The following is a 26,379-nucleotide window of genomic DNA, read 5'->3' on the forward strand; positions in this document are numbered from 1 at the left end:
CAATTGACGTTAAGCCGACATGACGCCCTATTATAGGAGTACATATGCAATGTTTATTGTGTGGTTATAAAGCTATATGGCCAGGACTGCAACCAAAATTGACGTTGCACCGACATTACTCCTGCACAGGGTCTTTTTCCAAAGCAGTTTAAAGACCTGGCGTCGCTCTGTGGTAGAATACCTGACTGCCACGCGAGCGCTTGGGCTCGATTCCTGCTGGGATCCTGATTTTTATTCTCTGCATTCTTCGGGTCAACGCTGCCGATGTCGGTTTTTCTTCACGTTCTCGCATTTTAAGTACCAATACCTGTTCTCGCTGTTCCTTGGTACATGTAAACTGTCAATCCCCTGTGGCGCATACCCGCATACCGAAGCCAGTGGTATACGCTATGTGCCACACGCGTCTGAAGTAAAGGGTTTGACGACGTACGCGACAGGATTTTCGCGTTATTCATGTCATGACCTGTCACAAACGAGCGCGTCAATAAAGCGTGCGTGCGGCCGCTTTCAAACGGCAGCGGGATAGCACGACGCCAGCCGCTTGCGCAAGAAGCGGGAACAACGAAAAACAAAGCATCAAAAGACGCCGACGCGCCGCACCTTCCTCGCCCACTAGCAGTCTTAGATCAAACGCCCGGAAAAGCCTGGAACCATCTCGGGGAAAAGCATGACGCGACGCCGAGTGACGCCACTGCGATTAGAATGATCGAGAAACGTCTCGCACTTTCCGTAGCCTTGGCTGTACTGCACGCCGAAGAACCCTCCCGACGATTCTGGAACCCGGGGGAGAGAAGATAAAAGCGTGCATGGACGACCAGTCAGAGAGTCAGTCGGTCCGGAGATGGTGAACTTATGCGGATTGTGACTCCGTCAGCCAAAGAAGACGTGTTTATGATGTTATGCGGTCAGTCGATCGTCGATCTGGAAAAATCGGACGACGCCGTGCAAGCATTGATAAGTTACGGAAGTGTTTCCTGGAAGAGAAACATTCGGTACCTGACCAGCGACAACGGGAGGAACATAACGCCGATCAACGCTGGAGTTAGCGTGAGTGTTTCCTGGGAGAGAAGCATTCAAGTACCGTCCAAGATTTGTGGACTGGATAAGCTTTTGAATATTCAAGACTTTAACTGTTCTCGAATAGTTGTAATGCATGCGATTGCATTTGTAGCGTGTGATCTGTTCGTTTAGTTCTCGTTGTGTTAACACCATCTGAAATATATTGAAGTTGTAACTGGTACCAGCCGAGTGTGCACGTGTTTGTGATGTTTGTACTGCCTTAACTGAGGATATATTTCGTTTGTATTATCGACTCTCGGCTCTGACTCGGTCTTTGGACCACAACCGGCGTTCGCTGGCGCACTAAAAGGACCAACTTTAAATTGTCCGCGCTTTCGTGGTGCGTTTTCGCAGGGCCGAGACGCCAGCCCTTGGAATCCGCCCGGCGATTGCAATCCCCATAAACTGGATCAGTGACAATTATTCTGGCGTACGCGACATGACCTTGTTGGTGCAAAGTGTCTCCAAAGTAGGGAGAAAGAGTCTCGACACGTTGATAGTGCTTGCGAACGTTTTTGAATGTTGCATCGCGTTCTCGCTAACCTATGTGCTGAGTGTGTTTTGGTATTCGAAGTTAGGCACAGATTTTGTGCTCGTGGCTAGGTTTGTTTGACGGGCATCATGGATGGATGGATGAATAAACTTTATTTAGGTCCCTCGGATCATGGATCTCGAGAAATTAGTCGCCCTTGGTGAGAAGATGGGTCTTTCTTGGGCCGAACTACGAACGTGGGTTAGCCAAAAGGAGAAACAAGAAAGATAAAGAGCTAAGGAAGAAAAAGCAGCGGAGCTTGAAAGAGAGAAGTTGGCGGTTGAAAGGGCCAACAGACAGGAAGAAGCGGAACTTGAAAAATAGAGTTTGGCAGCTGAAAGAGCCAAGGAAGAAAGAGAGGCTAAAGAGCAACAGATGAAGGAAGAAAGAGAAGCTAAAGAACGACAGATGAAGGAAGAAAGAGAACAACAATAGAAACTAGAGCTGGAGAGGGAAAGACTGGCAGCTGAGAGGGAGAAAGAAGAAAGAGAGGCGCAAGAGAGACAGATGCAGGCTGAAATGGCCGAGAGAGAAAGGCAACGGCAGCACGAGATAGACCTCGAACGGCTCCGTTTGCAACAGCGTATAGAAACTCCCGTACATGCTAGAGTCGAGAGCAGTGAAAGGGAAGATCATAGCAGCCGTTTGAACCCGAGCAAACTGCTTGTGGCGTTTGATGAGAGGAAGGATGACCTTGATGCGTACCTGCACAGGTTGGAGACGATTGCTAAAAGCCAGAATTGGCCGGAGCAGCAATGGGCTCCGCTTTGAGCACTTGTTTGAGTGGCGAAGCGCTCAGTGTGTACGGTAGGCTGACGCCTACTGATGCAGCTAATTACGCAAGGGTGAAAGCTGCTTTGCTGAAGCGAATTAGATTCACGGTGGAAGGCTTCCGAGATCGGTTCTGTACTGGAAAGCCAGCGGATGGCGAGACGGCAACGCAGTATGCCGCGCGACTCAGCCATTATTTTGACAGGTGGATAGAACTTTCAGAGACGGCACAGGAGTACGGTGAGCTTAGAGAGCTTTTTATCAGAGAACAATTTCTCACCTGTTGCCACCCGAGCCTGTCGCTGTATCGGAAAGAGAGGAGAGCTAAATCGCTCGAGGATGTGCTTGAAATGGCTGATCGATTCTTGGAAGCGCAAGGTGGCACGAATTTGGCCAAAATGAAAAAGGAGAGTCACGAGGACTTGAAGAAATCGGCACCTGAAGAAAAGCATACACAGGAGAGTGGTCCGCGATGCTTTTTGTGTAACCGAGTGGGTGATCGCGCTAACAGTTGTCGGACCAACTTTTCACGTCCCAGTGTGATGAAACGCTTTAAATGTGGACAAAATGGGCACAAAGTAGACGCATGTCGGAACGAGGCGAGTAAAGTACACCGGGCAGCTTGTGTCTATGCCCCGCCAAAAGAGCAAGCAGAAGCGATCAATGATTAATTGACCGAGCTGAAGAGCGGGAAGAAGATTCATTTCATTGGTGTATAAAGACGTTTATTAGCGGGCACTCGGCTACGATAAACGACTGCGACAGTCAAGGCGGGGTGCCGACTCTGAGCGCGAGGAGCGTGCTGTCCGAGAAGAACGGAAGAGGACGACCCACTAGTAAGCGCTCGAGAGGGCGACCCATTACAGGCTTCCAACGCTTCGCTACAATTACCCCGTGTACGAAAAGGGAGCCGCCTGGCGACCTAACTGCTTGTCACTATGAGCGGGTCATGGTAGGGTTTCAGGCGCTCCACGTTGACAATGTCGCGCCCTCGACGGCGCATGTCCGAAGATGGTTCAAGGGGTTCGATCACGTAGTTGACCGCGGACGTGCGTTCGATGACACGGTAGGGGCCGTCGTATTTCGGCAGTAGTTTTGAAGAGAGGCCAGGTGCAGTGGTAGGGACCGAGAGCCATACGAGTGCTCCAGGGAGGAACGTGGGCGCAGAAGTGGTGGTGTCACCGCGAATGCTCTTCTGCCGCTCTTGGTCATTCGTAGTAAATGTCTTGGCAAGCTCCCGACACTCCTCAGCAAGTCTTGCTGTGGCAGAAATAGGCGCGCACTCAGACGGGTCCGGCTTGTATGGAAGGATTGTGTCGATTGTGTGCGACGGGTGCCTGCCGTACAATAAGAAAAAGGGCGAGAAACCAGTAGTGCTCTGCGGGGCGGTATTATAGGCGTAGGTGACAAAAGGCAGAATGGCATCCCAATTTGTGTGATCGGCGGCGACGTACATCGAGAGCATGTCGCCGAGCGTGCGGTTAAAGCGTTCGGTGAGGCCATTCGTCTGCGGGTGGTAAGCAGTAGTTTTTCGGTGAACAACGTTGCACTCTTTGAGAATGGCTTCGATGACTTCGGACAAGAAGACACGACCTAGATCGCTGAGCAGCTCCTGGGGTGGACCGTGGCGCAGCATGAATCGGTGCAGCAGGAAGGAGGCAACATCGCGCGCTGTAGCCGCTGGGAGGGCGGCAGTTTCGGCGTATCGCGTAAGGTGGTCAACAGCGACGATGGCCCAGTGGTTACCAGCCGACGTTAGAGGAAGTGGTCCATACAAATCGATGCCAACGCGCCCAAACGGCCGGTCAGGGCAAGGTAGAGGTTGCAGACCTGCCGGCGACAGGTGCGTTGAAGTTTTGCGGCGCTGACAATCGATGCAGGAGCGAACGAACTTCTGCACGTAGCGGTACATCCCTCGCCAAAAGTACCGTTGGCGAATGCGGTGGTAGGTTTTCGATACCCCAGAGTGTGCACACTGCGGGTCAGACTGGAACGACTCGCATATGTCAGAACGCAGACTGCGGGGTATTACGAGTAGCCACTGGCGGCCGTCGCCGTAATTGCGTCGGTGGAGTAGGTCGTCGCGAACGGCGAAATAGTGCGCTTGACGACGCAATGCGCGAGTAGATGGTGTCGCCGATGGATCACTCAGCAAGGCAATCAGTGAGGCAATCCAGTGATCCTTGCGCTGTTCAGTGGCGATGGTTTGAATGTCGATAGACGCAACGGCATTGTGAAACACTGAGCTGGAAGTATTGTCGTCAGGCAAGGGGGAGCGCGAGAGTGCGTCGGCGTCAGCATGCTGGCGTCCGTTGCGGTACAGCACGCGGATATCGTAGTCCTGTAGGCGAAGTGCCCAGCGGGCGAGGCGGCCTGAGGGATCCTTCAATGACGACAACCAGCATAGTGCATGATGGTCGGTGATGACATCAAATGGGCGACCATACAAATATGGTCGGAATTTCGTAAGGGCCCAGATGATCGCCAGGCATTCCTTTTCGGTGACAGTGTAATTGGTCTCGGCTTTAGTAAGCGTACGACTTGCATATGCCACGACATATTCAGGGAACCCTGGTTTGCGCTGCGCAAGGACAGCGCCAAGGCCAACACCGCTAGCGTCTGTGTGTACCTCTGTAGGGGCCGCAGGGTCGTAGTGGCGTAGTATGGGAGGCGACGTCAACAAACGACGGAGCTTTGCGAAAGCGTCGTCGCACTCCGATGACCACGAATGGAGGGGCCCGTTACTTCCGAGAAGGTTCGTCAGTGGCGATATGATAGTCGCGAAATTTCGAATGAAGCGCCGAAAGTAGGAACACAGTCCTACGAAACTGCGCAGTTCTTTGACGGACGTAGGTTTGGGGAACTCGGTCACGGCCCGAAGCTTGGCGGGATCAGGAAGAATTCCGTCCTTGGACACGACGTAGCCGAGGATTGTCAGCTGCCGTGCTGCAAATCGGCACTTCTTTAGATTCAGTTGCAGACCGGCGTCGCTCAAACGCGTCAAAACATGCCGTAGGCGTTGAAGATGCGTGGAGAAGTCCGGAGCAAACACGACGACGTCGTCGAGGTAGCACAAGCACGTGTGCCATTTCAGGTTGCGCAGAACGGTATCCATCATGCGCTCAAAGGTGGCGGGCGCATTACACAGCCCAAACGGCATGACGTTGAATTCGTACAGGTCGTCGGGTGTGACAAAGGCGGTCTTCGGTCGAGCGTCATCAGCCATAGGTACTTGCCAGTACCCTGAGCGCAAATCCAGAGATGAAAAGAATTCGGCGCCTTGCAGGCTGTCAATCGCGTCGTCTATTCGCGGCAGTGGATACACGTCCTTACGGGTGATCTTGTTGAGTCGTCTGTAGGCCACACAGAACCGCACAGAACCGTCCTTCTTCGCAACAAGAACGACAGGAGACGCCCAGGGGCTGTTAGAGGGTCGAATGACATCACGTCGAAGCATGTCATCGACTTGCTCGGTGATTACACGGCGTTCGGCGGGAGATACGCGATATGGACGTTGCCGCAGTGGCAGGTGGTCGCCAGTGTCGATGCCATGCGTAACGGCCGACGTGCGGCCGAGAGAAGTTTGAGCGACATCGAAAGAAGGGCGAAATTCTTCCAACAGGTCCAAAAGCTGGGAACGCTGGACCTGCGTAAGGTTGTCAGCTATGGAGGAACCAAACACGTCAGCGTGTGATGAACCAGACGTCGAAACAGCACTGAGCGTACTCGAACTTCGGCCGTGCGAATCATCGGGCTCGTCCATAACTTGTGCGTCTTCGAGGGGTTCTACGCTGCCCAGACATTCCCCTCGCACCAACGTAACACTGTACGGGGAGGGGTTGATTACAAAAATAGAGGTGCTGCCCTGGGTGACTTGAATGGCCGCGAAAGGCACCAGCAAGCCTTTCCTCGTGCAAACACGGTCATATGGCGAGAGGAGTGCAACGGTGTCGGATAGGCTGGCGCAGTAGACTGACACCGCCGTTGACGAGTTTGCAGGCACTTTTATGTCGTCTTTGACGAGTACCTTGCTCGCAGCCGATGGACTATCTGCCGGCGTCAAATTAGAGAATGGTGAGAGCTCTATTTCGGCGGGTGCGCAATGAATTACGGCGTCATGGCGGGAGAGAAAATCCCATCCGAGGATGACGTCGTGAGAGCATGCAGGAATTATGATCAATTCGACGGCGTACATAGCGTCCTTAATCATGACGCGGGCTGTGCATACCGCTGTAGGGTGAATGCTTTGGGCGCTGGCTGTACGGAGGGAGAGCCCGGAAAGTGGCGTTGTCACTTTTCGCAGTATTCGGCTAAGCTTTGCGTCCATAACGGATACGGCGGCTCCAGTGTCGATAAGGGCAGATGCACGAACACCGTCCACAAACACGTCTATCACGTTCGATGGGCTTCGCTGAGGGCTTTCGCAGTTCGACAGCATCGCAGCCCTTGCCTCGTGGACTGCGACGACTAGTTTTCCTGGTCTCGTGGGACCAGACGTGGCCGCATCGGTGACAGCGAGCGGCGTCGTGGTGACGGTGAACGGCGGGTAGATGGAGCGGGGCGAGACGTCGGCGACAGAGGCGTAGGTGGGTCGTAATATGGGCGGTTCGCCGGGCTGGTGCTGGGCGACGCGACTCTAGGCGGCTGCGCGCGATTGCAATAGCGCTCCACGTGGCCGGCGTAACCGCATGCGAAGCATATGGGGCGGTTGTCAGGTGTGCGCCATCGGTTCGCTGGGGCAGGGGCCGCCCATGGTGCAGGACGGGATTGACGGGGCGGCAACTGATAGGACTGGACGGTGGGCTGCATTCGTGGCCTGTGCGTGACGTCGGCGCAGGTTACCGGTACATCCGCTTCGAAAGAATGAGGTCGAGCGGAGGCTTCGGCGTAAATGTGTGGGGCAGCCGTAGGGATTGCTGGGGGCGTTCTTGCGACCACTTGGGCGTAACTCAAGGGTGCAGGAACCGTATGGTGCTGGTGGTACTCGGGCATGACCTCTGCGATTTCTTGCTTAATTGCTCGACGGAGCGGAGGCAGAAGTGTGGTCGACGGCTGTTGAACGTACTGCGGGCGAGCAAAGTCCAGCAGAGAGAATTGGCGCGCGATTTCCTCGCGCACGAATGTCTTCATCTCTGCGAGCAGCGCGGAGTGGTCGGATATGGTCGACAAGTCAGCGAGCTCGGCGTCGCGTGATGGAGAGCGACGGGTCATCGATCGCTGCCGGCGCAGCTCCTCATAGCTTTGGCAGAGCGTTATGACCTCAGCCACCGTGCTGGGGTTCTTGGCGGGCAGCATGGTGAAGGCGTCGTCGTCGATGCCTTTCATGATGTGCCGGATCTTGTCAGATTCGGACATGGTGGCGTCGGCTTTCTTACAGAAATCGAGGACGTCTTCAATGTTACTGGTGAATGATTCACCGGCCTGCTGAGCGCGTTCACGTAAGCGCTGTTCGGCCTGCAGCTTACGAACGGCAGGGCGGCCAAACACATTGATAATGGCGGTCTTGAAGTCGGACCACGTTGTAAAATCTGATGCGTGGTTGTTGTACCACAAGCCCGCCACACCCGCGACGTAGAAAACCAGGTTAGTCAGTTTTCCTGCCTCGTTCCATTTATTGGGGACACTCACGCGCTCGTAAATCGCGAGCCAGTCCTCCTCGTCGGTGCCATCTGCGCCTGTGAAGACCGGAGGGTCGCGGATACGAGGCACACCTGGGCATGAGGTCGGTGTAGGCGGGGCCGTTTCCTGGGAGGCGTCTTGAGGCATCGTAGGCGGCAGGGTACGGGATCGAAGAGCCAGGGGCATCGAATGAGGGCCGAAGTTCTTGTGAAAGCCCAGCACTCTCCACCAAATTATAAAGACGTTTATTAGCGGGCACTCGGCGACGATAAACGACTGCGAGAGTCAAGGCGGGGTGCCGACTCTGAGCGCGAGGAGCGTGCTGTCCGAGAAGAGCGGAAGAGGACGACCCACTAGTAAGCGCTCGAGAGGGCGACCCATTACAGGCTTCCAACGCTTCGCTACAGGTGCTGTGATGGAAACACGGCCAACAGGCGTAACGAAAGGAATGCCGACACTAAAGGGGAAAGTTGGTGGAAAGGAAGTAATGGTACTAAGAGATAGTGGATACACCACTGTTATCGTGCGAAAAGAATTGGTCCGAGACAGTGAGTTCACAGGCAATACCAACCCGGTTCGCTTGATTGATAATTGGTTTCGAATGCTTCCTAAAGCCAAGATTGAGGTTGAGACCCCTTATTTCAGTGGGAGAGTTACCGCCCTGTGCGTGAATAACCCCCTGTGCGACTTCATCATTGAAAACATCGATATGGGTACAGTACTGGCTGGCTTTAAGTGGCAGACTTAACTCAGGTACTTGGACAACGTCGTTGTGTTTTCCTCAAAATTAGACGAACACCTCCGGCGCCTTGAAGCTGTACTTAAAGCACTCAAACCCACCAGAGCCCAGACTCACCTTGAAGCCAGAAAAGTGCCGCTTCGCTTACGCGGAACTCTTATTCTTGGCCCACGTCATTAGCAATGATGGTGTTCGCCCAAATCCGCGGAAAACAGCTGGGATCGTTCCTTTCCGCCACCCATGAATTTATCGGCTTGTGCGCCTATTAAAGGCGCTTCGTCAATGAATTTTCACGGATCACTGAGCCGCTAACGCACCTCACGAAGACCGCCGTGGAATTCAAGTGGGAAACGGCGAAAATCGAAGAATTTCAAGAAGTGAAACGACCCCTCCGGATGCCTCTGATGCTTGCGCATGTCGAATAATACGGCGATACGAAAATTCACATCGACGCAAGTAGCACAGCACTCGGCGCCGTCCTTGTGCAGAGGACTGACGGACTGGAAAGGGTTATGAGTTATGCTAGCCGGTCGTTATCCAAGGCGGAAGCCAACTATTTCACAAAAGAAAAGGAGCGCCTTGCGATCATCTGGGTTACATCCAAGTTTCGCTCCTACCTCTACGGCCGGCATTTCAATGTTGTGAGCGACCACCACGCATTGTGTTGGCGAGCTAACTTGAAGGACCATTGAGGTCGCCTAGCATGTTGGAGCCTACGGCTTCAAGAATTCAAGATTACCGTCGTTTACAAGTCCGGAAGAAAACACTCCGACGCCGACTGCCTGTCTCGTGCCCTCGTCGACCCACCGCCGCAGGACGACGAGGATGATGACTGCTTCTTGGGAACAATATGTGCCGACGACTTCGCTGAACGACAGCGAGCCGACCCGGAACTCAAGGGTCTTGTGGAATACCTCGAGGGCAAAGCCACTGTTGTTCCAAAGGTATTCAAGCGAGGACTGGCGTCGTTTTTTTGCGGAATGGTGGCGTACTCCTAAAGAAAAGCTTCTCGCCACTCCGGGACAACTACCTCCTCGTAATAACTTCAGCATTACGTCCAGAGGTTCGGGAAGCTTTACACGACAACCCGATGGCTGGACACCTCGGTGTTTCCCGCAGGCTCGCGAGAATACAAGAAAAGTACTACTGACCTCGCCTCACTGCCAACGTCACCGAATACGTAAAGACTTGCCGAGATTGTCAGAGACGGAAGACACCACCGACAAGGCCAGCCGGACATCAGCTGATGGAGCCACCTTGCCGGCCGTTCCAGGAAATCTGGATGGACTTACTGGGGCCGTTCCCGACGTCGACTTCCGGAAACAAATGGATCTTTGTAGCTACCGACTACCTCTCCCGCTACGCCGTGACAAGGGCCCTGCCCAAAGGTAGTGCCGCCAAAGTAGCGGAGTTCCTCGTTGAGAACATCGTCCTACGTCATGGCGCCTCAGAGGTCCTCATGACAGACAGAGGTACCGCCTTTACTGCGGACCTAACTCAGGCGATTCTGAGATACAGCCAGACAAGTCACCGCCTACTACCCACAGACAAATGGCCTGGCTGAGCATCTAAAGAAGACAATCCCTGACATGCTGGCCATGTACGTCGACGTCGAACACAAGACCTGGGATGCCATCCTTCCGTACGTGACCTTCGCATACAACACGGCCCTGCAAGAAACGACGCAGATGACGCCCTAAAAGTTAGTCTAGGGAAGGAGCCCGGCAACGACGCTCGACGCCATTTACCCAACATCCAGGACGAAGAAAACCTCGACGTCACTTTTTACCTTCAGAACGCCGATGAAGCCCGACAACTCGCCCGCCAAGGCATCAACAATCAGCAGATGACCGACAGCCGCCGCTACAATCTTCGACGACGCTTTGTGGAATATCAACCCGGCGACCATGTTTGAGTCTGGACGCCGATACACCGACGTGGACTCAGTGAAAACCTTCTTCGGCGATTCTTCAGTCCATACAAGGTGCTTCGACGACTCGGGCTCTTGACTACGAGGTCATCCCAGACGGCATTACGAACTCCCAGCAACGCCTTGCACGACCCGAAGTCGTCCATGTCGTGCCTCTTAAGCCGTTTCATGCGCGGTAATGAACCTGAGTCAGTGTCGACGAAGAAACAGGTCGACGAAATGCTACACGACAACATCATCCAGCCGTCCAAGAGTCCATGGGCGTCCCCTGTGGTGTTAGTGAGGAAGAAAGATGGAACCCTACGTTTTTGCCTCGGCTATCGTCGGCTGAACAAGGTCACGAAGAAGGACGTATACCCTCTCCCACGAATAGACGACACCCTAGATCGACTCCACAACGCCAAGTACTTTTCATCGATGGACCTCAAGACCGGCTACTGGCAAATCGAAGTCGACGAGAGATACCAAGAAAAGACTGCCTTCATAACACCAGACGGCCTGTTCGAGTTCAAGGTCATGCCGTTTGGTCTTTGCTCAGCACCTGCGTCTTTCCAACGTGTCATGGATACAGTGCTGGCCGGCTTGAAGTGGCAGACTTGCCTCGTGTACTTGGACGACGTCGTTGTGTTTGGCTCAAACTTTGATGAACACCTACGGTGGCTTGAAGCTGTACTTCAAGCAAACAATAGCTCCGGACTCACCCTGAAGCCAGAGAAGTGTAGCTTTGCGTACGAGGAGCTTTTGTTCTTGGGACACGTGATAAGCAAGTTGGGAGTACGCCCTGACCCGCAGAAGACAGTCGACATCGCTTCTTTTCTGCCAGCTACCGACAAGAAGGCCGTGCGTCGCTTTCTAGGCCTGTGCGCCTATTACAGGTGGTTCGTCAAAAACTTTGCCCGCATCGCCGAGCCACTTACTCACCTTACCAGGACCGACGTCGAGTTGAAGTTGGAAACGCCGTAGGAGGATGCATTTCAAGAACTAAAACGACACCTGCAGACGCCTCCGTTACTCGCGCATTTCGACGAATACGCCCAAACAGAAGTACACACCGACACAAACAGTGTAGGAATAGGCGCTGTTCTTGTGCAGAGGACTGACGGAGTGGAAAGGGTAATCAGCTGTGCTAGCCGGTCGCTATCAAAGGCGGAAGCCAGCTATTCTACAACAAAAAAGGAGTACCTTGCCATAATCTGGGCCACATCAAAGTTTCGCTCCTACCTTTACGGCAGGCCTTTCAAAGTTATGAACGACCATCATGCCCTGTGTTGGCTAGCTAACTTGAAGGACCCTTCAGGTCCTCTCGCACGATGGAGCTTGAGACTTCAAGAATTCGACATTACCGTCGTGTACAAGCCTGGTAGAAAACACTCTGACGCCGACTGCCTGTCTCGTGCCTCCGTGCACCGGCCGCCGCAAGACGACGAGGATGATTACTGCTTCTTGGGAACCATAAGTGCCGCTGACTTCGCTGAACAACAGCGATCTGACCCGGAACACAGAGGCCTTATGGAATACCTCAAGGGCAAGACCACCGTCGTTCCGAAAGTGTTCAAGCGAGCACTGGAGTCGTTTTTCTTACGCAGCGGCGTTCTCCAAAAGAACTCACTACTTCGAGCCAAGTACCTTCTAGTGGTGCCTTCTGCATTGTGACCGGAAGTTTTCCAGGCCCTGCACGACGACCCCACGGCAGGACACCTGGGTTTTTGCCGCACGCTTGCAAGAATGGAGGAAAAGTACTACTAGCCGCGCCTTGCCACCGACGTCGCTCGTTACGTAAAGACTTGCCGAGATTGTCAGAGACGGAAGACCGCCGACTAGGCCAGCCGGAGTTTTGCCGCCTGTCGAGCCCCCTCGCCGGCCGTTCCAGCAAATCAGGATGGAATTACTGGGGCCGTTCCCGACGTCGACTTCCGGAAACAAATGGATCATCGTAGCTACCGACTACCTCACACGCTACGCCGAGACAAGGGCCCTGCCCAAAGGCACTGCCGCTGAGGTAGCCAAGAACTTCGTCGAGAACATCGTCCTTCGTCATGGAGCCCCAGAGGTTCTCATTACCGACAGAGGTACGACCTTCACTGCCCACCGGACTCAGGCGATCTTCCGATACAGCCAGAGAAACCACCCACAGACCAACGGCCTTACCGAGAGTCTAAATAAGACCATCGCCGACTGGTGGCCATGTTCATGGACGTCGAACACAAGACGTGGGACGCCATTCTTTCATACTGATGTGGTCGGGGGTCTGCCTATAGGACCGGACCCAGCCAGGCCTCAGGAAGAGGTAGAGCTCGGGAGCCGGAGCTGATAACACGAATGTTTATTTACATGAGGATTTGTTGGAGTGTTTTCGGAGCGTCTCGACGCTCGTGTTATAAAGCATGGGTCTTCCTCAGATTCCCTGTTGGCGAAAACCATTGAGTCCAGGACAGTCCAATCAACTTGTCTTCATTTCCGCCTCCAAAGGGGAAAGGTCAGGCACCGCCTCCTTCCCACCCGAAAAGAGGGAAGCGGCGCGCCTGGCTCGACGGACGGCGCCCGGTAGGTGAACGGAAGACACAATAGGGCACCATACACATAGTGAAGGGATCGCGGCGGCGCAAGTTCCTGAAAACTCTCCTCGATAGCGGCGCGGGCTCTGCTGACAGCAAGATGCTGGCCGAGTCACTAAGCCTTAAAGGCACCACGAAGTGTGAGAAAGGTTTCTGATGAGGGATCTCAGGCACTCGGCTAATTGTCCGGTGCATCTCGCAGAACGTTGGACAAAGCAGTGCACAGGTGACCGCCTCTTCCGAGCAGCCTTGACGGCAAACAGCTCACATCCAGGCCATGAAACTGTCAAACTCGGCCGGGTGTGTCCAAGGCGATTGGCGAGGGGAACTGACAGCTTGGAAGGGTTCAGTGCACGACGGCCCTGTTGTCGCCGCATGAGATGCGTTTCGGGGAACGTTGACGGTGCAGAAAGCAGGGCAGATGCTGCCAAATCATTTCCACGATCCAGCGGCACCAAGCCATGAAATCCGATCATAACATTACATGACCTTCGCATACAACACGGCCGTGCAAGAAACGACGCAGTTGACGTCATACAAGTTGGTCTACGGAAGGAACCCGGCAACGATGCTCGACGCAATACTGCTCAACGTCACCAACGAAAAAAACCTCCACGTAACTGTCTACCTTCAGCGCACCCAAGAAGCCGGACAACTCGCCCGTCTGCGCACCAACAGCCAGGAAAAAACCGACAGCCGCCTTTACAACCTTCGACGACGCCAAGTAGAACATCTGCCCGGCGACGGTGCTTGAGTCGGGACGCCGATACGCCAACGTGGACACCGCGGAAAACTTCTTCGGTGCGTCGGCGTCTCGGCGCTCTAGACAACGAGGACATCCCTGACGGCGTTACGCACCCACAGCTGCGCCGCGCACGACCTGAAGTTATCCATGTTGTTAGCGAACCTCAGGACTCTACTTTTTGCATTATTATGGTACTGTGCTTGATTTTTGTATGGGCTTTTTCCTTTTCCATTTATGTTACAAGCATCGGTACGATGCTTTTTCGGAGGGGGGCAATGCCCCCCGCTCTTCTTTCCGTTACACGCATAACCACTGCCTTCCTCAAAACGCACCCGAATGTCTGGGAACCTTCCAGATTATTTCAGAATCTTCTGATAGGCTTGAGCGGGCAAACACTAACAGTTGCGTTTTTTCTGCAACTAACGCAGCAACCAGCGATAAGGCTCGAATGCTCGATGCCGCATGTATAAATGCCGACGCGCCTTACCGCAGATCAGATTATCGACGGCCGACGCTCTTTCCGCCGTTGTCAGTGTACAGCGTGTATTGCTTGTTTGAGTTTTCGTTTCCAGGTTACAAGTCGCCTACATAAAGAGTTTCGTCTTGAACACGCCGAATGCTGCGTTCGTCGACGTCACGACCACGTGACAATATTTTACGATGAAATACATACAAAACACAGCGAGTTTCCCTAGTCTGTCTTTACACTGTAAGAAAAAATCGAGTATTTGGGGAGTGTTTCTGCCACACAACAACAATCGTCATCTGGCTTGCTCGCGTTTCCATTCTTGAAAGCCCGGCTCTAGCTTCTTTCCTATCAAGAATGCTATGTCACGCTGATAACGCGCGTGCCGTTCGTGACCGGCAAGTGCCGGGACCGTGGTGATAACGCGAGGAATGGCGAGGAATGCACCCGAGGCGGATGACGATTATTGTTGTGTGGCAGAAATACTCCCCAAATACTCGTTTTTTCTTTGAGTGTATGGAATAACAAGCAAAAAATAAGAAAAGGTAAATGCAAGTTAGACGTAGCGTGTAAATGCATTATATAAGCAACGTAAAAAATTGCAGAATTCCTAATTTTAGATAGTTTAGTCAATTAAGTGTGATCACACCTATCAGCTACACTGTAAACCATATTACACGCATGTAGGTGTTTTTTGGTGTCTATAACTCACACCAATACATCCCAAGGAAAGGGCGTCACAGCAGGATTACACCCTTCTCATGGGCATACTTCACGGACTTACACCCTTTATGCATCAAGTTTCGAGGGTATAAATCCGTGAAGTATAAAGTAAAACTACACCTTTATGGCAAAAGTGAAATGGAGAGTTTAAGCAAACTTACACCCTAGCACCCTTTGAAAAATATATAATAATAATAATTGCTTTTGGGGTTTAACGTCCCAATACCAAGATGTTATTATGATAGACGCCATAGTGAAAATCTCTGGAAAATATGACCACCTGGGGTTCTTTAACGTGCACCTAAATCTTAGTACAGGGGCCTCAAGCATTCATTCTAAAAAGACAGGGCGTGCAAATATGGACACAAGAGAGAAGTCAGGACACCACAAACGCCGACTAACAACTGAAGAGACGCACAACGGCTGAAAAGAACGAAGGCACGAAAACTTATGTGCGCATACCCATGCAACAGGCGAACCTATCAATTCGGCACGCGTGGCGGCCTACGTGGAAGATAACTGTTAAGGCATTTGATTTCATCTTTATGCAAGTTAATCGACGGTTGGCTCACGCATGCGCTACCACCATTCTCGATATGCCATGCTTCAATCATCAGGCGCGTTTCTTCATTTCTATGCCGGTGAAACATTACGCATTCATTGAATTTTGGCGTGCACTTACAATCTCGACAATGTAAAGATAGATTAGAAGGTGAGCCTACTGTTAGCGATCTCTTATGCTCCAACAATCTCTGGTTGTGGCATCGGCCCGTCTGTCCTACGTAGAAGCTGCCGCAGCTGAAAGGGACCTTATACACCACACTCGTACGGCAATCAGTGAATTTGTTGGTGTGTTTTACGAAACAAATATCGGTCCGCTTCTTGTCTTTTACTCGCTCATTCTTCCTCTGCACAGCGGCACAAATCTTACCTAGTTTATTGGCAGCCGTGAAAACAACATTAACGCCGTATCTAGTTCCTACTTTCTTTAGCCTGTGAGATACGCGATGAATTTACGGTATACCTACGACACGTTTCTTCCTATCGCTTTCTGCAACCATGCTCGGACTTAACACAATAGACTTCTTTAAACGTTCAGCGACCGTGGCCACTGCATCACGAGGATACCCTACATCTAAAAGACGTGTAACCTGTGCATTAAAGCTATCACTCATTTTGTGCTCACACGACTTGGTGAGGGCTAACTTAAGGCAGGATATCAACGAATGCCCTTTCCATGCGTTTTGGAGTCCAGAGCATGCAGCGCATACGGCCAGCGTATGCTGTTGTCGGCTGAATGCAGCCGTTTATTCATGACAGTTCGCTTGGAAGCGCTTGAGCAGCGGCGTGCGAGCTCTGATCTATTTCATATCTCGCGTTTTTCGTGGGATTTGACTCTTTTCTTGAAGAACGTTTACCAAGCAAATAGACCTTTTTCAAGCACACGAGCGCCACCAACGGGTGCGTAAGCGCTTATGGGAATAGGGTGCACGCTGTAGCAGTCGCCGCGCCGAGCGCGCGGGCCTCACGCTTTAACTTTCCGGTTACGTCGTGTCAACATTTGTGAGATCAAGTGAATGTGACAAGGTGTAACATATTACTGCGAAAATCAGTCGTGAACTTCTTTCTTTAGCTACGACGGCCTCTCTACGATTTCCATCTTCCTAGTGTTCCCGCGTGCCACTGTCGGACTACCTGAGCGGTTGCGAAACGTCATTATTATTATTTTTTTTTGGCGCAAGCCTGCCCCACGGCATAAATTAAACAAAAATGTACAACTGTGTTTCCCTGACGAATTCCGTGAGTGGTCATTACAATTCGTGAATCGTGGATTCATTCGAAATCAGCGCCCACCGACACTGTTGACGAGCACATGGTCAGGCTCTAATATTTAAAGATTGCGCGAGAGAGTATGCATTTAGCAAAGCAAGATACATTGATTAGACAGCGTGCACGTCGCTCGTACCACAGGTAGCAAAATATACCCTTTTATCACCATTCGTTGACATTTACGGCAAATGTTATATTTTACAAAGGCCGGTTGTGTTTCCGCGTGCTACATCACATGTGACCACACTGTGAATACGTATAGTCGTACTCGGGACCAATACGAGATTACCTTTTTAAGGCCATAGCGGTAAAGTGCAGTTGGCAAGCACAAGAGGGTTCATAAAAGCTCAAGCGCAAAAATATATATGGCAATACGATGCGTCTCGCAGAAAGCGCTGGCAAAAGACGAATCGTATAAGTATTCCTTACATTCAATGCGTATCTCACAGAGTAGGTAAGAATTGTACCACTGTGCAAACAAAGTATGAGCGAGTAATACACATGAAGCGAACCGAGATTTGTTTCGTAAAACACACCAACAAATTCACTGATTGCCATACAAGTGTGTTGGATAAGGTTCCTTTCTGCTGCGGCCGCTCCCACACATACGATTCGAACATGAAGCTGCGGCCGCTTCCACATAGATTATTCGAACCTAATGGATCGCTAATCGGAGGCTCACCTCCTAATCTTTCTTTACATTGCCGAGAATGTAAGGGCACGTCCAAGTTCGATGAATGCGCAGTTTTGAAGCGGAAGAGGAATGCATAAACGCGGTGAATGATTGGGCATGTCATATCGATAATAGTGATAACGCATGCGTGAGGTATATGTCATGATGACAGAAAATAAATGCGCTTGTGCTGTAGCCTTCTTCGTCTTGTCTTACGTTTTTTCGCGCTATTTTCTTTCATCATGAGTTACCAACTCGCCTAACAGTCAATTCTTCCAAGTTGTCTGTCACGCAGACCCCCAAGCGTGCCGGATTGATTAGTTCGCCTATTGCACGGACATGCGCAGATACGTTTTCGTTCCTTTTTTTTTGTCGCCGGTGTGCGCCTTCAGTTGTTAGTCGGCGTTTGTGGCGTCTTGACTTCTTCCTTGTGTCCGTGTTTGTATGCCCTGCCTTTCAGTATGAATTCGGTTTTCGAGCTCATATATGATACATTTTTATGATATCAGCACGCGATAATACGCATGCTGCTTAACTGCTACATCCGATGCATATCCGCTCGGTAATACCGACACTGCACTGTGTTAATGATTTCGCATTTCATGCGTATAGATACATGCAGATGTGTCCGGATGTGTGCAGTATTTACGCTATAAGAATAGTCAAGAAGTAGTGACGTGTGATTTTCGTTTCGTGGTCCCACCGATATCACGACGCCAAAGAACAGCAGGCGACCGAACAGCCGGCTCGCTCAGCGTACACACTTTTACCATAGTGCTCCGGGCGACCGCGAGGAGTTCTGGGATTGCTTGAAAAACGTGTATTTCAGCATCAAATAAATATTTAATGCTGAGCTTACTTGCGGCGACCCAGGGCATTATGAGTGGCATGTTAGAGATCTAAAAAAAAAACGCCAGGCCTGCGCTGAAACCGCAGCACAGTCACAGCGAAAGCTGGAAGAGCGGCGTTTCTAGAGCCCGTTAAGCTCTCTTGGGGCTACAATACGAGTACACTGGAAAGGTAATAATAATATCTGGGGTTTAACGTCCCAAAACCACGATATGATTATGAGAGACGCCGTAGTGGAGGGCTCCGGAAATTTTGACCACCTGGGGTTCTTTAACGTGCACCTAAATCTAAGTACACGGGCCTCAAACATTTTCGCCTCCATCGAAAATGCAGCCGCCGCGGCCGGGATTCGATCCCGCGACCTTCGGGTCAGCAGTCGAGCGCCATAACCACTAGACCACCGTGGCGGGGTTACACTGGAAAGGTACCCACTACGCCATAAATCACAATTTTTGTGAAGTTTGGAAGCACCTACTAAGCCATTATTCGTCATTCTGCGGAGAAGCGAGGCACCAGCTACACGTCTGTAAGGCATTATGTGCACTTTGTTCACGCGACGACTGATGACGATGAAGAATTATGGCTCAGCCCTTTGTAATGGGTTGGAATCCTTAAACGGACCACCAGTTATGTAATTTGCATTGGGTGACGACCGGTCGCTATTTCCCTCTCCCGTCATGCTGTATAACATACGTTGACGTGGGAAAGAGACGGGGGGGGGAGCGAAGAACTTTACTGAGACCCCGAGGAAATGGATCATGCGCTTATGGGCTTCCTTGGTAACCAATACAAGTGCCCTTGCGAGGAACCCACTACGCTATAAATCATTGTAACTTTACTGAGACCCAGAGGAAGTGGATCATGCGCTTATGGGCTTCCTTGGCAACCAATCCAAGTGCACTTGCGAGGAACCCACTACATTATAAATAATTGTAATTTTTGAGAAGTAGGGCAGCAGGCACTCTGCCATTTTTCGTCATTCTACGGAGAGCGTTGGTACCTGCTAAACCCATGTAAGGCATTATGCCCACTTTGTTGATGCTGTGCCTGATGACGATGAAGAATTACGGCAGGGTCCTTTGTAATGGGTTGGAAGTATTCAACAACCTACTCGTTGCGCAATTCGCATTGTGTGACGCCTGGTTACAGAATTCGCGTTGTGCGACGCTTGGTGCTTATTTTACTCTTCTACCACGCTATATATATTGCATATGCTAATGTGGTTGCCCCGCCACGGTGGTCTAGTGGTTATGGCGCTCGACTGCTGACCCGAAGGTCGCGGGATCGATTCCCGGCCGCGGCGGCTGCATTTTCGATGAAGGCGAAAATGTCTGACGCCTGTGTACTTAGATTTAGGTGCACGTTAAAGAACCCCAGGTGGTCGAAATTTCCGGAGCCCTCCACTACGGCGTCTCTCATAATCATATCGTGGTTTTGGGACGTTAAACCCCAGATATTATTATTATGCTAATGTGGTTCCTTCCTGACATGAAGCCTGTATAGGACCTTTTAGCGAAGCAGTTTCAAGCACCGGCATTGCTCAGAGGTTGAATACTGGGCTCCCACGCAGAGAGCCCAGGTTCGAACCTCGTTCTATCCTGGAATTTTTTTCTTATTTAGTTTTTTTTCTTATTTCGAGCGATACTGGTTACGGACACCGGCGGCGGCGGCGGCGGACAACTACGGCGCCAAAAACGGCCGGTGAAATGATCTCATAACAGCTTTCGCTGTAAAATAAATAAGAAATTGGCAAAAACACGATTGATCCCTCCGTCATAGGAATCGGAATAACACGTAAGTAAAGCGTGCCCTTACAGAAGTAACTGAATGCTTACTGCACATTGATATAAGAAAGTTTGCACAATGTATATTGATGTCTGGCAGCTAATGGCGCCATTTAACGTGTATGCACCCACTTTGGTGATTGGTGGTACATCTCCATCCCGATGACTAACGTGCCTGCTGAATGATAAAACAAACCCTTGTGGTACCTGTAGTAGTTAGCTGTGAAAGCGTAATCAGAGAACTAGGTCTGATAGCCAGAAGAGCGTCGCATATTGGACGCAGAAATTGGTGGCCATCTCGTGGCATGTTAAAATGTGATTGAACACCACGGCCGGAATAGAGGGAAACGCAAAGCGCGTCGTGCCGCCCCGGTAGCCCGGCCGCGATTTTTCTCGGGGCAGGTGCGTGAGCATGGAACGCGGTGTTACAGCCAGGTGAGGCAGGCGCGCTTCGCAGAGCTATTAAATGCGAAGCATTTCTTAGCGAACCTCCGGCACTTTGGCCGTTTCTATCTATCTATCTATCTATCTATCTATCTATCTATCTATCTATCTATCTATCTATCTATCTATCTATCTATCTATCTATCTATCTATCTATCTATCTATCTATCTATCTATCTATCTATCTATCTATCTAGCCGCCTACGTCTGGGCGCTCTCCTGGTCGTCTCCATAACTTGTAATATACCAAAATTGGCATAGCAGGAGATCAGTGTATGACGAACACGATTCACTGGTCGTGACACGAATAACGCAAAATACATGTCGCGTACGTCATGAAACCCTTTCTCTCAGTCACGTGTGGCACATACCCGTAAACCAGAGTTAATATTATGTGGGTATGTGCCACAGGTGATACAGAGTCTCAGCCAACACAGTAACGGCGAACAGACACATTGACATGCAAGGAAAGTGATAATAATAATAATTGTTGGGGTTTTATGTTCGAAAACGGCGATATGGTATTAGAGACGCCGTAGCGAAGGGCTCGGCAAATTTTGACCATCGGGTATTCTTTAACGTGTACCGAGATCGCACCGAACACGGGCATTCAGCATTTTGCCTCCATCGAATTGCGACTGCCGCGGCCGGGATCGAACCCGCGACATTCGGGTCAGCAGCCGAGCACCTTAACCGCTACACCACCGCGGCGCAAGCAAGAAAAGTGAGGAAACTGAAGACAGAACACCCCCAGAAGACGCTCAACTACCATCCACTCGTCCACGTGGTCCGCAACGTGCACCATGTGAATTACGCAAAAACCGGCGTCAATGCTTCCTACAACAAATATGCGGAGAGAACTAGGCCTCTCATCATTACTGGTGACTTCAACATTGATTTATCAAGACCCAACAACGCTTGGTCTTTGTACTGCGTGAAACACGGATTGGATGTGGAGAAGGCATCAATAGACCTCGCTGCTACGTCCACGACAGGAGGCATCAGAGATAATTTCATCGTAAGAGGCATCCAGGATCTCCACCAGCTACACTATACCTCGCACTCCAGTACATTTAGACCCCTCGTAACCGCGATCACGAACGGATCCGATTAACAAGTCCCGTCCAGCTGCTGGTGCTGACTGATCACGGTGATGATGACCTTGTTCAAGAACTGTCAAGAACCCCTTCTATACACATACACACGGGTTCGTGAAACGTGCGTGCGTTCTCCGTCCATAAAGAAAAAAATATAAGCGTAACAACTGTAACTGCGACTGTAACGTACGAGCAGTGCGCCTGCGCGTGCCACTCGGGCGTGTATTCATCCAGGGAAGCTTTCCTGAATGAAGCTTAGTTGCAAATAACGCCTGTCCTGTGCATCTGTGTTCCTTCTTTGTCATGTTCGGATTACCGCTGTCCAGTATTGAAGAATATAAGCACTACATATCAGCTTGCCGCATCTGGTGTTGGTAACACCCATGTTGCTCTTGCCATCGTTAGGCAACTGTAAACAACTGGTTATATGATACATATGCGACTCCTCAACAGATGAGCGTGCGTATACCACTTCCATATTTCTCTAGCATCATTCCGTAATGTTTCGCTCAATATGAAAAATTACGCCACAGTCACCATCTCGCGCATGCTTCGCATAACATCGATTCCCAGGGTACGTGGGATCTGCCGAATTTTTTTTGCTTTGTATTAGCGTGATGCTGAGCGAGGCCGACGCTTTTACGACGCTTGGGCAAAGTTCGCCACCTCGCGGTGTGTTAAGGCATTGACAAAAATGAACTTCTGTTGAAAACGATCCGAATGGGGCGGACGCGTAAGTGCTCGTTCACACAGCTGTCAATCCTCCCGTCGCGTCAGCGTCACGTCAGAAAAACGTACAGCAGACGCGACGTAGCAGCGTACGAACATGCGACGGCGGCTGCAGCGTCGACAGCAGCACGTTTTTGTGCAGTGTTGACCGACTGATGCACCAAAATAGGAATTGACCACGCAGCTCAAATGGTTCGCAGGCGCTCTCCCGACTCCGCTGGGCTCTCCTCCTCGCACCGCAAACACACACATACACACAAAAAAAGCCCGCATTTCCCCTAAGGGGAGTATGAGGAAGTGCGAAGCACGGGGTGATGTTATGAGGGGGCGCGCGCGACTAAACTGCAGAGCCGAGCGAAGGAGACGGCAGCGAGAGAGCACGCGCCAGCCGACCCACGGAGGTCTGGCCGTTTTTAAGTGCAAAGCACTTTTACTGATGATGATGATCTGTCTTTCGAACTCGTTCCAAAGAACCCGCAACGCGTTCAACTTGTTGGCGGCGTTGCGCACGCCCGAGATGGGGCTCAGGTTGTTGTCGAACCACAGACGATCGCACATCGCGCAGTTATTGGCCTCGAGGCCCACCACTGGAAACGCCGGCGCCACCGTCGGCGTGACGTACTTGGCAGGATCACGTGGTCTCCGCGGCCGCGTCGGCTGCTTGTGGCGCACTGCCGCGTGCTTTGAAAACGAGTTTCAAGTCCCACATGCGCTCCGGTCTGTTCAAATTCGGAAGTTTTCTCTCATTTTCAACTCAATTGAAACCATTTTAATAGAGTGGCTGCCTCCGAAGGCGACGAACATGGGGCTCTACCGCTCGGTGCTGCAGCGCCGCGCTTACGCAAAGGAGACCAGTGTCAGCCTGCACTGGTAACCGCGGGACAAGAAACATCGTGAAGCATGGGTTGTAAAGCTAAGAACCGGCAAGTAGCCATCCGCTACGAGTCTTGTGTGCAACAAGCACTTCCGCGACGAAGACTTTTGTTACTGCGTCGGGCCTGCGATGTTCGGTGAGTAGCAGACAGCGCGCACTGAGGCGATGGCTCGCGCGCGCTTCCCGCCGGCAAATGATGCTTATCTGCCACAGGATGGTAAAAGCGCTACATTTTACCACGTGCGATGCCATCTCAAAACCCTCCAGTGCGACCTCTTGATCGTCGGCCCCGTGCTCAGCGTCCACAAAATCGGCTGCAGATGCACAAGTCATTGTTTAGATACGTTGAAATAAAAAACGCACAGGGTCCCTTATGCATTCGTTAAAGATGACTAGAAGGCGAAAGCCATCTTCTTGTCAGTCGATGTACTGATTCTCCCGCGTTACTGTATTTTCTTTCTTTTCCTTGGCGTCTCATGCTACTACATGCTCGATCTCGTAGACTGGTTCTCCTTCCACCAGAAGTGGTGAAGCTTTGGTCTATGAATTTGTTGATGACAGAGAGCGGCAAGTTCACTGGAATGCAAACGGAACGATAATTAAGGGGCATTAAAAAAAGGCGTCGCATGCGCTCACGTTTTGTGTGAGCACCAAACGAAACGAATGCGCTGAATAAAGAAACAGAAGCAGCGGCATTTGCCCGTTGAGAAGGCCGATCAATACGCAGTACGAGACAACTTGTCAAATGACATTGAAACGTACCCGAATTTAGACCGAAAAAGAAAAAAAAAACACTGAATCGTCGGGACGGCAGATCACAAAGTTGCCATGCGCACCGAAGCCGCAGTTGTAAGGAAATTGTTTTTGAACTGTTCTGATAGCGTCCGCGCAACAGCATACTTGTTTGTTTACTCACAAATTCTCATGTTTTGCGGCCTAAAGTTCACAGCGCGGTGCCAGAACGCGCTCGTAGCAAAAGCGAAACCATCAGTACGAACATACATGCAGACGCTCATACATGCAGAGGCACCGTCAGTCGTCGCGAACCCGTGCGATCGCTGGCTTGAGGCTTCTTTCTGTTATGCTCCTTTTGGTTATACAAGAGTCTACTCTAACGAGATATTTCACATAGTTTGCACTCAGCGAGTGACTACCTTTCACGTAAGAAGCTGGTTCAGGGGCCTCCAACGCGGTGACAGCGTGAAGCGGGTGCTCGGTTTTCTGCAAAGAGACAGCGACTGTAGACTATCTTGTGCTTTCAGTTCGTCGAAAATGATTATCTTGACAGTAAAGAACACAGTTCCTTTCGAAAGTACTTACAGAAATGCCCTGGAGGGCTTCCGCGAGGTGTTTTTCTAGAGCGCCGACAGCAAAACCTATGAGGAGCGCGCCGGCGGCATCCTGCCTAGCACGCAATCGAGGTGCGTCCGATAGAGGGCGACTCCGTAACTCCTCGAGGCCAATATCCGAAGCTGCGGTCCAGGAAGTCTCGCTTGAAGCGCGCGTCCGGCCGATCGAATTCGAGGGCCCGCGCTCGCTCACGCATCGCGCGTCCCCGCGCCAGATCGGCTTCGGGGTGCTCGGCTCGCTTCGCACGCTTTCGTTCGGCGTCTTGCCGCCGGCCTTCATCACCACAGGCAATGCGCGGGGCGCGCGCAGCCACGGAGCGGAGGGCGGAGCGCGCGCAGTCACGTGGGGCGTGACGTCGCTACGCCGTTGCTACAGGCGCTCCTCTCCGCTCCTCGCGCCGTTGCTATGGGACGGCGGATTCAGGGTCGCTTATAAAGTGCATTCGCACTTAAAAAACTTCACAGCATATCCACGGAGTGAATGATGATGAGTGGGCGAAGCTGCGGAGGTTCATCGGTAAACCGTGAATCTTCCGTGAATTCTGCCCAGTACATCATCACCGACGTGAGATCGGGCGCGTTTATACTAAAGGTTCGATGAGTTATGACGACTTGCAGCTCACTTTAATTTTACATGTACGCTGTGAATTTTCATTGTTTAGAAAACCATTGCTTTAGAAAACATCTGGCGTCTTTCGTTAAACATCTGGCGTCTTTTTGTTTTGCTTTAGAAACATCTGGCGTTCTTTCGTTTTGCTTTTACAAAACATCTGGCGTCTTTCGTTGGTTTATTTCATCAATCAACGGCGTTTTGAACAAAATTTTTATTGTTTAATCACGCACAGGAGAAATCTCACCAGGCACTACCTTGGAGGTAAACAATGGCTGCTAATGGGAATGAGAGACAGAAGAAGTCGGCTTTTAGCTAACACTTACACTTCTACTTCTACTAACGTTTCCTACTGGAACATGCCAATGGCTGCTAATGGGGAATGAGAGACAGAAGAATTCGGCTTTTAGTTAACGCGCACGCTGCGAATTTTTTATTGTTCAACAACGCACAGGAAAAATCTCCCACCGGCACCACCTTGGAGGTCAAAGCGTAAGACTGGTTACGCACTACGACTACTACGACTACGACTACGACTACGAGGGACGAACGGGTGCCGCCTTAAGGAGCTTCGCCGCTAAAACAACCACTTGTCCCCCCGTTTTATGGCCCATTCAGTCAGGCGCGCGTTCAGTGTTCCAAGGCCACGGACCCGGGGGCCGTATGCTAGACGTGTGGCTCTTCTCAGAACTCGGAACTCCAAACGCAAACTTCTGATTTGTCCGTTTTCTAGGGGCGGGTCCCCATGCCGGCGACGGAAACGTAGAGCACTGCTCTACGTCGGCGTCAACTGTTTTTACAGGAGAAAACGTCTCGGAAATCCTCTCCCCTGACGGAAATCTGTGCCGTGACGGTGACGTGACGGAGCGTTTGACGGCTGTGTGAACGAGCCCTAACGCGTTGCAGGTGCTAGTCGCGGAGGCCATAGCAATGACGAATTACTTTACCTTACCACTCGCGTAGGTCAACACCACATAGCCGACCGGTAGAGTGGTAGATAT

At 51.5% G+C, this 26,379-nt stretch overlaps 1 protein-coding gene across 1 annotated transcript in view; it reads right to left on the reverse strand.

Moving 5' to 3' along the window:
- The window catches only part of LOC119393564 (uncharacterized), a 120,316-nt gene that overhangs the window by 93,049 nt on the left and 888 nt on the right, over positions 1 to 26,379 (reverse strand). The window lies entirely within an intron of this gene.

Source organism: Rhipicephalus sanguineus, chromosome 5, assembly GCF_013339695.2.
Source record: "Rhipicephalus sanguineus isolate Rsan-2018 chromosome 5, BIME_Rsan_1.4, whole genome shotgun sequence".
Lineage (NCBI taxonomy): Eukaryota > Metazoa > Arthropoda > Arachnida > Ixodida > Ixodidae > Rhipicephalus > Rhipicephalus sanguineus.